Here is a 14,353-nt window from a genome sequence, read left to right as displayed (position 1 = left end):
TGGTGGTCTACTGTCACTGTGTATATCATTTCATTAAACATCTTTGTCATGCAATATATAATTTGGCTCCAATCGCTTGGGTTTGACTTAAAAGAGTAGAGCCAGACCATAGACTCAATTTAGACTTTATGCTTTCAGATTTCTGGCTTCTCCTGTGTTCTAACAAAAACATTTTCTGTTGACTCTTTTAAAAGCTACACGCATTTCAGGTGAGGTTTTCTCGGTGCCTTAAAAGTGGTTAGCTACCATGTTATCCGCTGCTGGCTGCTGTTCGTTTGTCTGGAAGGCTGTTAGGAAACTAGGGCTTGCAGGAAAGTAACTATTGCCCAGAGAGGTCATTTCCCTCTCTCTTCTTTCCACACACAAATAGACAGGGCTAAATTTCACCGCTTGCCTTTACATTCCTGCTTCCTGACATGTGTACCAAAAAGCTGAAGATTCTGTTATCACATACAGACAAAAGGGTCCTTTTCAGTGCAGGGGACATTTACCAGTCATTTATCTGGAGTAAGAATGTAGAATGGTACAACAGATGAAAAAAAAATTGATTAAAATAGTTGGTCTTTTGAAAACTTCTCTATTCAATCCAATGGATGTGAAATTTAGAGTATGAAAAAGTAATCTTTTCTAATGACCAGTTAGCACATGTTTTCAGGAAGGGAGTTCTAAACTGTGAGTATATACAATTTTTTCCCAGGAAAACTGATATATACTTCGAACACTAAGCATGGCTACCAGTAATACACAAATGCTTTAAACTTTTAAATATATTTGGCTCCATTCAACCGATCAGTGCGGTGGTTCAGCTCATTAACATTTGAGCAAATTTGTTACACTTTTAAGGACTATTCTCAGAATGGCCTAACCTGACAAATGCAGTGAATTCCAGATGCTAATGGCACCATTTATCAAGACAGAGCTTTTTAACATAATGCATAAACCTTTCCTATATGGTAGTTTCACTGTGCATTCAATTCCATTGCAATTCACGGCTGCAGGCAGAGGAAATGAAGAACTTACGCAATGTAAACACACCGGGAAAAGGCTCTCAGGGCCTTGTGTGGCTCTTGGAGATGAAATAGTTCTTTCCACAAAATTTGGCTTCCACTCTAACAGAGTAGGGTGAACTACTTTGGGGACTCGAGTTCAATTACCTGTCTAGGTGTTTGTATGTTTCTTCTCCCTGTCAAGGCTTTTGAAAAACTAAAATATCTTATTTTCTGAGGAGTTACTTAGAGCTTAAATTGCTTTGGCAAGGGGTATCATTCGTTTGCTGTTTGTTGGACTGTGCTGTACAACAAAGCTCATGTTAACTAAACTATTATTTTATTATTATTTAGCCTATTCACTTTCTGTAGCTACATTGTAGCAAACTGTTATGATACTAGAATTCTTTCTGTGATGTTTGACATTGTGTTAAAACTAAGAAACTGACCATGCGAAGAATAAAAGCCATTATTTTGAGATTGATTATGTTGAAGCCAATATTAAATGAGAAACAAAAATAAGGAAAGAATCAAACAATTTAACATACTCCCCATCTCCCAGCTTACATTACTACTTCTAATATCTCCGAATTTTCCAGTCTCCTTGACATTTGAAAGTGATCCCTCTGAAACGGGCTTGATGTCTGCCTCTCTGCTGGAGCAAACAGCCGTGACCAGATTGCTCCCATTCCCTAGACCCAAGACTTTTCAACTTTCTAGACTCTTGTATCTTGCCAGACTAAGCCGATACTTCAAAATGTAATGACTACACTTCCCCCCAAAATTGTTGCATATTCCTTAAGGTCCCAGTTCTGGAAAACAATTAAGTATAAGACCTAATTTTACATTTATTCACCTTATCAGCTGGAGGGAGAAGCTCCAGTTTATACCAGCTCACAATCTGACCAAAGGGCTGTAACTGTTACCCATGTTGGTGTGAGATCATGGGATTCATTTTCTTTTTCCTGCCTGTTTTATTCCAAATACAGTTGGCTTCAGGTCTGCCTGTTATTTACAATGCAAGAATTTTGGGCCTTGATGCTACAAATGTTCCTGCATTTTTAACTACAAGCATATGAGTACTCCCAAATGAAGGCCCTGGAACTCTTCACATCTTAAGCACATAGTCTCCGATCCTGGAAATTCCTGTGCATATGCTTTTCTTTACCCCCTTGAGCAGTCTCATTAATTTCAGCAGGACTACCCACAGTAGTAAAGTTAAAACACGTACATAAGTATTTGCAGGTTCAGGTCCATAGTGACATTTCTCGTCCTCCACTGTTATTTTATCCCCAAGCCTGTTCATTGTCAAAAAATGAATCTTTGAGTAATCAGGCCTCACAACTCCCTTCAAACCCTTTCCTGGAACTTATTTTATATTCTGTTCTCTGGCAAGGCCTGTGGACAGCAGCAAGGCTGTCCTAAATCAAATAACCTTAAGAATCTGACGTGAATTGACAAGAGCCAAGTACGGTTGAACTAAAGTTTAAACCAAGTTGAAGTGCTGTAGTTTAGTTTTAGTAGCACTCCTTGCAGTTGCTCTCTACTTCATCTGAATTATTTTTTTTTAATGGTAGAAAATAAGCTGGATGGGAAATATAAATGAGAGAGATTTGAATGCCAAAATGCTAGAATTTGTGTTCTTAAATGACCTGGAAGAGAGGCCTCCATTGCACTTCTTAGCTCCTTATGTTTTGTAATATTTTACTCCAAACGGGCACTTGAGGTTTGAAGCGGGACAATTAAGTAGTTTCACAGCTTTGGTACAAAAACCATCTGTGCTTTTGGAAGTTTTGCTGTGTAGGTGTGAGGAGCAGAGAAGCTCAGTCCTGGACAAACGACTGGGAAATCCTCTTCCAGCCCCGTGTCAGGTCCCTGGGCAATTACCTCTCCTCCAGGGACGTGCAGAGGCCGTTTTTGGGGAGGCGTCATCCCCCAGAGCATCCCCCCCAGCATCTGTTTCCTTACAAAAGCAGCTGCATCGCGATGAAGGCAAATGTGGTAAAAGCAAGAGGGGCAGCGCGGCTGAAAGGCAGGAAATCCTGCCTGCTATTCCTGGCTCATACATGGCCTGCTCAGGGCCTTAGGCGAGAGTCAGCCTCTCCAGCATCATCCACAACATCAAACAATACACCTGAAAATCAACAGACTTAATTCTGGTTGCAGAAGTTTTGGGCTCTGCTTGGTGAAGGTATATTCCCAATGCATTGCATGTATAGGAAATAGTGAAAAAAGCAGATGAAGAAAATAGTTGTAACTTCCTATGTAAACCTATAGATGGGATGTTTTAACAGGTTATATCCATCAAATGCACATGTAGCTCTGTTCCTAAATTATGTTGAGAACTGCAGGTGCAAATAAAAAATATTTCTCTTGCAAAGATGGGGACTTGCTCATCAACGCATACAGCAGCTTTACATGAATGCAAAATTGTGGTGACTGTGCATTCAAAGGCATGTCTAACTGGCTTAAAAATCAGACTCAAACAATCCCATAACTCTATAATCCCCAAATATAAACAACTGACATGGATTTTATGTTCCAGTGTATTAGAAGTGGGAAGCATCAGTTGTTTTAAATGGAAACATAGCAAATTACTGTGTCTGAAACTCTGTCACTTGCTTCGAGCAGAGCTCAAACAAATTATGGCTTATCTGAATGATTTCAGATAAAATTTCGGATAGGACTAACTGTGATATTCTTTGTTCTTTAAACTCTAGAGCACTTAAGGAGAGAAGCTGGCAACATGGACAGTGTTTTGTGATGAAAAATGTAATAGCATATTTAGAGGAGGAAAGACATCTGCGCACAAGTAAAGTTAGAATAAACGTGGAATTTCTGGAAATGTTATTAGTGAATATAGAGCCTTCTTGTTCTCTTGTAGATAAGCACATGGGTGTTTTGTAAGGAAGAGGCAAATATAGTTACCTCTGTTACGCAGAGAAAATAAGAAAGATCTGAAACTTGTTGGGTTTTTTGCTTGATTGTTTGTTTCTGCATGAGGAGAGATGGTTGCTCCTATTTTCAGCAACATAATTTTAAAATTTTTAACTATGTTTTTGCCTCACATGTAAAAGTGATTATCAGCTTCCCTGACCAAAATGTGCTTTCTCAAGTACTGCTTTTTTGGAAGTTATTTACTAAGATTTCTTCAGTGTTTTAAAATATACAGGCTGAGATTCCAGTTTCAGATTACATTAAATTTGAAATCCTCATATTTGCCATATTTTCAACTCCTAAAAGCAAGTGAGAAAGGAAAAGCAATCAAAAAAAGTAAAAGAAGTCTTTATTAAGAAGGGCCAAAATTTGTTTGCAAGTCCAAATGAATGGGGAGCTAAACCCACTTACATTAGCAGAAAATAGGGTCCCTTTTTCTCTCCTTTTCAATAATTTTTCAAATGCTATTTTTAACAATTCTAGGGGGAGGGAGAAATTAGGGTGGAAAACAGTTGCAGCCATTTTATCACATTTTGCTCCTAACAATGCAGTACAAATGAAAAGAAACCATAATGCTCTGCAGAATAATACATTAATCATCATCAGTCATCATTCAGTGCAGTACGTTCTTTCCACACCAGGCGAAATACGAACAGATACCCTCATGAGAAGGAGAAATGTCTTATCTAATCGTTCACCTAGCCTGGAACACAGAATGGCTTGCAGTGGGGTTGTGTGTTATTTCTCATCTCCTGTATGGGGCCAAAATCACGTGATGGGTTTCTTTTGAAGCAGGAGAGATTTATGAGAGGTTTCACCCCTCAAGGGGTGTGAATTAAAAGGGTTAGGGGCCCATCTACCCAAGATATTTTTACTCAGTGACAGATTAGTTGTTTTTTCTTGAGAAAAAAAAATAATTTCACTGGGAGAAAAACCTTACTTAGATTATTTTTCATGAGGGACTAACTAACTAAACTTGGTACGTTGTGCCTCATCATTGAAAGATTTATCCCCCAACTATATTCATCTAGCCTTGCTCCCTTGGGAATGCCCAAGGGCCTGATCTTGCAGAGTGAATATGCCTTGAATATGCTCAGCACCCTTCACCAGCTGGAGTCAGCGATCTACCGGGCTAATGGGACAGTAAATGGGATCTGGAGGAGTTTGGGATGGAAAACTTGTCCTGGTGGGATGGGAGGTGGATCAGCAGAGCTTCAATCCCTCTTTCTCCTGGGCTGAGCAGGGTCCCTGTGATGTTCCTGCCCCGCTGTGTGCTCCAGCCAGGCAAGGGACCAGGAACAGGACAGCAAAGGGAGACTCTGCTTCAATATATCAGCAGTGCAGACACTGGCCACAGCTCCTGGGATGCACTTCAGGGGGTTTAATCAAGATCTTTTCCTTTGTTTGCACTGAGAAGTTTATGTTTCCTGGAGAAATATTTGATAAATATTTTTACAGTCTCTTCTGAAGAGCTCTTTAGGATGGTTACGCACAACGTGGCAGCATGACGCTCTGCACAGCTTTCTGTGTAGCTTAGTGAAGTGACTATTTCACAACCTTTCCCGTTTCTTTGTGAAGTTTCTAGAAACTACAGTTCAATCTTGATATTTTCCTTCTCCATTAGGCTTCTCCAGTAATTCAGTCTTCAAAAACCAAGATGGGAAAGTAGTCCCAAATTATCCTAAGTGTACTAATGTAATCAAGCCTCAAACTGAAAATGGAGGGTTTTTTACCCTATGATCTCCAGCAATTCCCCTTCCTCCAGCTTTTTCACTCTCTCAGAGGTCCCATTCTTACTCCTAACAACATAAAATGATTGCAGTTGGGAGCCAGTGGTAGAAGTATTAGCGGAAGGATGGTGAGGAGCTGTTAGAGAGATGTAAGATACAGAAGAATAAAATTAGGAGGCAACTTTCAAATTACTTGGATACTTGTGAAAATTTCAAATGAAAATGAGTGATGAAACTTTTCCCCTGATAGTTCTTTTCCATGTACCTCCCATTCTCTCTTATATAATATATATATATATATGCATATATATTTCTACTCTAGTCCTTGCATCTGTCTTATAAATATATCTCATAAGTGTGTGCATGCTTAGGTATGAAAATACACTTTGTAAAACACTATAATGTTTGTACTGTTTCCAATCTGTATCTCTGAAAAAATAAGTAGGTGTTTTACTTATGTCATTTATTGCTATTTGTTTCTTTACGTTGGTTCCTCTTAAAGTGCTTTTCTCATAGCATAGCTCCAGGGCATCCTTGCATACAGTTATGATACATTAAAAAAACCTGAAAAGCACAATTTAAACTGCAGCACCTCATCTGCTCTCCTGGTTCGTCTGTGTTTTTCCCTGCGCCAAACATCATACTCCTTTCATTTGGCGATATAATGTGATCCACCATAAAGAAATATAGGACAATGGAGGGTGAGTCATTCTGGCTAAAAGGTTAGGGCCAAATCCTGCATTCCTTCCTCCAAAAAAAACCTGTGCTTTTGAATAAGAGCATTTCCCAAGTTGGGAACCTCAAAACTCAATCCTAAATTATGTATGCTGGTGTGGGCTAGCTTTTTTAGCTACAGGATGCTTCAGTTTGGAAAGTCATTGCTATTTCATTTACATTGTGCAGGTTCTTAAAGTTCTTCCTTTGTTCTTGGAGGATCAGATTTACTCACACTAGAAAAGAGCAATACTGTTTAACTAACTCTTATCTGTAAAACGGTTATGAGGCAATTTCAGAGGGATCTCAGCCTATGCCTTCCAAAGTCCGGGTCAGTGAACTGAATGGGAGGTTTGTGGCATACATGAAGGACTTGAAACCTGTCATATGTAACTCAGCAAAACTCCCCATGGTTTCAGTAAAGGCTTTGTCTGAATCAGAGTTTATAGCCCACCAGGCTTAATCTTTGGATGCTCTCTCCTTTTTTCTCTCTGTCTTGGGCAGCCTGGCTGCAAAGGTCTCCTAGCAGGCAAGTTTGGGGGCTGAAAACGCCAGGAGGCCAGACTGGCCATCCAAACTGGCCATCAGATTGACCTAAAACTCTCTGGCCAGCTCAAGCACCTCTTGGCTTGGGGCTCCCATCCAGGTAGCCCTGCTGGGAGCAGAGCGCGGTCTGGCTCTGCCATCCCACCAACAGTCAGAGCTCTTCTCTGCAGCGTGGAACCGTCCCCTGCCTAACTGGATTTGAAGCTAGTTCTGCCACCTCCCAGGAGAGCACATTAACCACCAAACCGTTCCTGTTTTGCATAGGAAGGTATTACAGAGGGGGTGAGAGAAGATAGAAAGACAGATTAAGTCTGCTGGCAGGGGTGCTGATGCAGAATGTGGGAGCATCACCTTCCAGTTTCTCTTCTAACGAATATTCAAATGTGTAGACAAAGTGGAACAGTCTCAGTGGGAAAGACTGGAGGATACTCAGCTGAGGGCTTTGTTGTGAGGTGGGAGTTAAAATACCCACCCTAAATCAGGACATGGAGGGGTTTGGACTTGAGTCTCCTACGCTGAACACAAATACAATAAACTACCTGGTGAGTTCCTACCAAAGGTGAAGGTGGTGACAGCCCTTGATCCATGGGCTCATCTCAGAACATCACTGTTCAGTCAGACCATGTGGACAAACATAGGTAGAAGGATATTTAGCATTTACTTTGTGGATCTTGTTGCAATATGAACCAAAATTGCAACAGCATGGCAAAACAGCAAAAATTCTAGTGCTTAGCACATTTTTTAGTGGAAACTTAGATATCTGAGGGATCTAGGCTCTTCCAGACTAGCTGAACGAGGTTTTTGAGGACCTCATTTCAGAATTAGTGACTCCTAATGTGTCAGGCAGGTGAACGTGTCATTTTATGACCCTAAGATTTCCAGATTTTACCTTGTTTGGTCTTTTTCAATTCTTCCTGTAGCTGTTCTCCAGTGATTTTTTCTGTTCTTATCCTGCATCAGTCATACATCAGGTTGTGGCTACTCCCCGGTGCTTTGCAGAGAACAATAACATAGGTGAGAAAATACACCCTCTCATATATTTTGATTCTTTGACTTTCCCCCGTGTCTCTCTGGAATATACCTCTACCTGTGTACTTATTTACATATTAATGTGCAAGTATTTGCAGACCCATGTATTTAGCAGGACACAGAAACTGGGGAATAATCTGTAGATAGCAGAAGTATATCATTTTGATTTACAGTCTAACATTTAAATGTTTTGAGGTCAGACCTCTGAGCGAAAATAATTCACAACTGGATATACAGCTTCCACAGGCTGTACATTTATTGCCAACAAGTACAACACAGATTGTTTTTTACGTGCCTGCTTTTTATTGCTTTAGATGCTGTTGCAGGATAGTTCACATAAACATTTATATAGGGTTTAGAAAACAGTTGTTAGCGAGGAGGAAGCTTTTTGTGTTTACACAGGCTCCGAACAAAGCCACCGAGCGGAGCTTCCTGTAATTGACATGTGGGCGGGTTTTTTTTCAAGTCACTGACTGGAAGAAGTAAGTGTCTGAGATTTATTCCTGACAGGACTTAAATTACTGGTAGCCTGACACATTTGTGAACAATTACTAGACACTGGGGTGTTTAAAGTAATGGGTACTGTTTGCTCAAGGGATGGGGAAGTTTCAAAACCATTAAAACAAAACAATTTTCCATTTGATTAGTAAAAAGCAAATGCATACGTTTATTTTTTTCTGAAAGGCACACGTGTATTTGACTTCTTAAATAATTTTTCTCTTCACATGCACATGCTTAAAAATTCTCTTCATTTCCTTATCAGTAAGTTACCGCACATTTGTGTGAGCATTGGTTACCCGAGCTTATAGTCCGCTCTGAACGTGACACCTATGAGCTTGCAGTCTCCCAAAAGGTGAATCCACTAGGGATGTCTCCATTAGAAAAGGAGCTGATCATTAAGTTGTCCAAAATATTAATCATATCTAATTTTTGTCCTCCTTTTATTTTTCAGTTTGAAACAAGAAAAGTGTAAGGCCCTAAAATTTACTGGTTTATCCATTTGACCATTAAGTACTGCAAACATTTATGGAAAATAAACTCTGTTTCATTCTCTCATTAATCCACACCACATTTATTCATTTATTTGAAACTCTTCAAGGTAGAAGTTCTATTTATTTTCAGCATTTGCATTCAGTGTTCATATGCAGTGATTCCTTCCATTTCCCATCACACAACCTGGCTCTAGGAAAGGCATTTCATCCCAACCCCTCAACTTTCTAGTAGCTATTTGAGATACTGCTGTCACACAAGAAATACAATATTGCCCTGGATTATGAAAGGTTTTTAGGAAGCATCCTACATGCACGCTGTACTGTGTGTACACACTTTTATCCATCTTCCCTCATTAGTCATGATCTGTTGTACAGGTTCTGTCTCTGCAACTTGTGTTATTCTGATGTTCTATAATGAAAGTGAATAAAGAGATTAAAACTACATACATCTACTAATAGCCAAAATAAAAGATTTAGATGGTGAACGTAAATCAGTATTTTAGAGAAGGCTGGTGAGCCTGTTTCACTGCTGGTCTAGAGAAGGCAGATTGTTCTTCCTGGCTGAGTCAATAAAAATGTTTATCCATGTCTTCAGTGCAGCGCGGCCACACAGAGAGCTGCAAAATCTGTTTGGAGCAGCGGTGGGTTGGGATGCGAAGCTGAGAGCGTTGCCTGCATTCCTGTTGATCCAAGCACTCAGAGACTCCAAGTCAGGTTGCCCAAAATCATGATACTGATTCAAGCATGTTAAGCTTTCACCAAAATAAATTTAAATTTCACTTTGTTTTTAGTTACTCCTCCAACCACAAGGATAACATGGTACTTTAAGGAAACAAAAAGGCAAAGTGCTTATGGAATCACATTGTCCCCGATAGACGTCTTCCCGCTGTTTTATTGGGACTCTTACAATGCAAATGTGACAGTTTTTTTCCCATGGGCAGTTTACTGCTTCACAAAATAAGCCTTTTCCTTATAGTTTTGTCAATATTTTTCAGGAATTAAAAAGCATCTGTGTGTTTTGCTAGCTTTCCTGGAAGCACAGACTTCCAGATTTCAGCGAGCTCAGTTATTATCAGGGCAGCCTAATTTGTTCCAAAAAGACTGGATTCTCATTGCTGAATGACAATTCCCATCCCTGAAGTAGCTTGTTCTTCAGTGCTGTTAGAAAAATCTCTTTCTTGCTACAGCTTCCTCTTTGACAACAACTTAGGAGGTGATCTGGGAACTGGGAACTACCTGGGGGCTTTTTTGGTTTTGCTGTAGCACTGGGAAAATATGAAGACAAATCGTAGATACAGCTTCAGCCTTTATAAATTACTACCTGTCCATGGTTTGCTGTAGCACAGGTGTAATCAAGGCTGGGGACATGGGAGATGTACTAATTGCTTGAACTTGTGTCCCAGCCCGTCCTGAGACAGAGTGAAGGGCTCCGAGCATCACACGCTGTCTCCAGGAAAGGGTCGGCATGCAGACTCCAGTGGGCCAAAATTGCCTTTTAAGGCACAATAGCAGTACATACTTTCCTTTTACATTCATGGAAAATAAAGACACTCTGTGTCTTTTTGATTCATTTTCCAAAGTGATTTACATTGGCTCCATCATAGTGAGAGCTCCTGAAAATCCATCCCATGTACCCTGGGTGGGACACTCTCCACTACATCGGTCAGCTAAACCACTGTCTGCTCTTCATTTGAACTTATGTAGGAGATTTTGTAAACCCTACAAAGAGGGAGTTTTTTATTCCCTAGTTCTTGTTTTCTGTGTCAGTTCTTGATACATTGAGTAGTAAAACAATTTGTAGCATGCTGTTAGCACAAAAGAATGAAAAATAATACCAAAAATAAAACATGAAACTGCAATGAATGCATCTATTTTTACACATTGTGTTCTGTCTCAAGGAAATTTCTGAAGCTTCAGCAAAAGAACCCAAAACACTTTCAGAGTATCAAATCACCATAGGGATGGCTTTCTCTTGGTTTTGCAAATCTTGTTCTTTTTCTTGAGTATTTGGGGAAAGGACAAAAAAGTACTGCAGATGTTCCAAACTTTCTACGGTCTTTGACAATTATTCAGGGCGGTGCCTCTTCTGTAGACTAACTATGTGCTGTTTTGCTCACATATTCATAAATTTTTCTCATTTATGAGAGTTGCTGAATAGAGCATGTGGATTGTTTTACCCAGTAGGTGGTGGAGCAATAATGAAGCATTGTGATTAAGTAGTGTTGGAACATCTTATCTTCCTCGCTGAGTGGGAGGCACCATTAGTAGTAAAAGTAATTACCTGTGTAGAACGTGCTGATTGCACTGAGTGTCTACTCTATGACACGAAGAATGTCTTCTCAACTTCAGGGACTTTAAGAGATCTCCATTTGCTGCTAATTTCACATTTTAAGCAATAACACGTAATTCCTCTTGATTTTTCTGTGGTGTCAAAATTACAAATAAACTTTGCAAGAGCTTTTTCTCCTCATCAAAATTCTGTCCTTGTCATTGGTAGCTACAAAAAGAGGATGATTGAAATGTCGCACAGGAGAAGTGGAGCTGGAAAAGCTGGGTACATTCCCAGCATGGCATCGGGGCTTGCTCGCAGCTTGGGCAGGGGGTCCTGCCGGATGAGACCGTGGTGCCCTGATCTAGAATGGTGTTATTCTATGGAAGTGATGCACACCATGATTCAGAAACAGGACGTCAACACTGAGCGTGAAGGTCTCAGCTTATGAAAATCTCCTGTAACGGGGGATTCGTGGGAGGCTGTTGCTGCTGATGGCATCAGCCACTGACAGGGTTATTCTCACAGAAGCCAATCAGCACTATAATACACTCTGTCCTGAGGTCTGCATTTCAGATGAATTAATCCATCTGCCTGGTAGTTTCCAGTAACTTGGGGAAGAAAGTTTTAAGAAACAATGGAAATAAGAAGTTTTTTCTATCATAGAAAGATGGGTTTATTTATTTTTATTTCATCTGTAGATTGTACCTCTGGTAGGTTTTGTATCTCATGTAGCTATGAAATTAAACCTTACTACTCATCTCTACACTTTTAAACACTTTTATTAGTAGCTACTTTGAAAAACTTAAAAAAGTCTGTGATCCAAAGGGGCCCATGACTCTTAGGATAAAAAAGAAAACTAAGAGCCTTTATGGTTTGTCTTAGGTCTGATTCAAAGCCTCTTGGAATCACAACAAAGAGATTCCCACTGATTTTTAAGATTAATATCCGGGGTTTGAACATAATGTCTAACATAAATGCAAAGCTGCTATGCTTCTGAAAAGTACCTGAACAGATTTGTAATAACGTAAGGGTTAGACGACTGTATCGGGCAACATTTGTAGACAGGTAGAGTCAATTAAGGTAATTGACAGCAGAGAAGCAGCGTTGTGGAGGGCCTGCGTTTTCTCTGTTCTCTGCATTACTTTGTGGAGGCATTTCCTTTGGTGATTTTGGAAGGATATGAGGTCATAGTGATTGGAGACAGGCAGAAACTTTAATGAAGGTGACAAACTGTCACTGCACTGATTGCTCATTTCTCTATCATGTATAATCTCTTCCACCCACAAAAAGGCAACATTTGTTTAAGGAATGGGATGGTTTTAGTCAACAGCCTTAACTTCAGAATTTTTTCAGAAGCTTTTGCCAGTTTTTCTGCTACAAACACAGTTTCTAGATGATGTTTTTAATTTATTTTTTTTAAAGTCTCCTGAGGGAACTTTTTTTTTAAGTCTCTCTGACTTATACCAACCTGTTTTTTTCTTAAGTATTTTCTTTTTATTGTATTTTTTTGGTAAAACTGTGATACATTTTACTCATGTTAGAAATCAATAGGGTCCTGGATAAACCATCTGTGACCAAGACTGAAAGTCTGAGAAGTTTTGAAGTGTGGAAATATTAAATTTCTAGAGCCACAACAGTGGAAATGTATTTTAAATAATCAGACAAAAAAATAACTACTGCTTTTATGAATAAGCAAGCCCAGAAAATGATTAGCACCTTGTGAAATGTGGCATTTTTTCTTTGCAGAAGTGAATGCAACATTTTTCTTTGGCACTAATTTCCATGAACTTGGTTTAGCTTGATTAAAAACAAATGAAAAGTCAAAAAGAATATACTTCTGAATGAGTAAGATCCACCCAGTTTAGTGCAGAGCTGTGCAACTGCATGGTTTGTGTGGTTCTAGTTTGCAAACGTAAAGTTGGCTTCAAATTGGGCCTGAGCTGATTTTATTCTTACCGGTGTTGGGGTAAACCAAATATCTGGAAAATATTTCAGGAGAGCATTCTGGAATTTAACTGAGACCAAATTTTATATGGCAGATTATATTGCTGTAATTGTGAACAGCAATTTAATTATTAAAAAAACCCAAATAGTGTGAATATCTGTTGTTCCTTGCTGATGTTTATGTGGACCAACTGTCTTCAAGGACACCAAACAGACAATTCCCATCCCTTAGTGTGGCATGAAAACAGTGAACAGAGTTTTTACTCATGGCAACAATATAAGTAGCATAAAAAATTGCACAGTTTAGCATTCTTTTTCTGGATCCTGCTAAAATTCAAGAGGGTCCTCTTTAGCATGATACTTTTCAGTATCCCTCAGGGCTATGTTTGGTAGTCCAGTATGCATTGTTATGCTTTAAAGCATGATTATATTAAAATACCAAATTAGCTATACTGCTTAAAGCTGAATTCCAGAACATTTGTGTCTCCAGCTACTAACTGTGAATGAGAATACCTTTGTCTTGTAATCGGGTAGCAGATAAATCATTATTAGTGGCAAACTTCTATACTGTGCTGGCTTTCTGATTAATCCAGTAAATTACAAATCTGCATTATACACAATAAACTGTTAGCCTTGCCGAAATGTGTTCCATAAATTGTATTCAGAAAAATATGTAATGTTTTTAGAAATATTATGGCAGATCCTATAGCTGAATTTTATTTTTAAATCATCCAAACTGCTGGTTGTGAAATTTAACTGCAGTAGGAGGTAGTGAAATAATGTACCCTCCATGTATTAAACCTAGGTAGAGATTGGTGGTCCATGCAGATATCATGCATGCAAGGACCATGCACTCGAGCAACTGGCCAGGTTTCCTCATGAATTGTTTATGTCTAAGGAATCTAAAATCTGAGAAAGGTTCTGGAGCGACACAAACATGCGCATGTCTGGTCAGCACCAACAAAAACACTGCAGTTCTTGTTTTAGGAACAGAATCCAAATTTTGAATCTTGATTCATATCCATTGCTTAGACACAGAGAAAAGTAACTCCAAGCAACAACTTACACAGGAGGGAGAGGAAAATGAAATGTGATGTTTTGGTCCAAGTGAGTTTGTTTAAGAAAGAAAAATTGAAAAAGCATTTTTGGCAGTTGAAGTGTTATGTGGGTTTACAGTCCTTTTTGGAATATGCAAGTATGTCA

General features: G+C 39.3%; 1 protein-coding gene across 7 annotated transcripts in view; it reads left to right on the top strand.

Annotated features, from left to right (window-relative positions):
• TSHZ2 (teashirt zinc finger homeobox 2) overlaps positions 1-14,353 on the top strand; it is a 222,805-nt gene that overhangs the window by 38,396 nt on the left and 170,056 nt on the right. The window lies entirely within an intron of this gene.

This window comes from Columba livia, chromosome 16 (genome assembly GCF_036013475.1).
Source record: "Columba livia isolate bColLiv1 breed racing homer chromosome 16, bColLiv1.pat.W.v2, whole genome shotgun sequence".
Classification (NCBI taxonomy): Eukaryota; Metazoa; Chordata; class Aves; order Columbiformes; family Columbidae; genus Columba; species Columba livia.
The sequence above is the reverse complement of the archived record's forward strand: the minus strand, read 5'-3'. Positions and strand labels throughout refer to the sequence as shown.